Source organism: Salvelinus alpinus, chromosome 18 (genome assembly GCF_045679555.1).
Source record: "Salvelinus alpinus chromosome 18, SLU_Salpinus.1, whole genome shotgun sequence".
In the NCBI taxonomy this organism is placed as follows: Eukaryota; Metazoa; Chordata; class Actinopteri; order Salmoniformes; family Salmonidae; genus Salvelinus; species Salvelinus alpinus.
Window position 1 is genome coordinate 7,986,704 of NC_092103.1, and position 309 is coordinate 7,987,012.

Here is a 309-nt window from a genome sequence, read left to right on the forward strand (position 1 = left end):
GTGCCTGGCTCAAGGGCACATTTAAGAGACTCACTTCCCATCAGATATGCCTGTCAGACCTGGGATTTGAACCGGCGATCATGCAGTTTTCTGGCGGTGTTTGCTTTTGCCACAAGCAACCTTATCACTGGTAAGTAAAAAAAAAATTGTGTGGATTTGTTTTCTTACATTTCTTACAATAACAAGTTAATGCCTTAGTTATTACCTCTTATTATAATTTCTTGCAGCTAGAGATGCCAAAGTGCAGAAAGACTCGGGGGACTGATCATGTATACTCCCAGTGAGAGTTCAACTTATGATGATGATGAT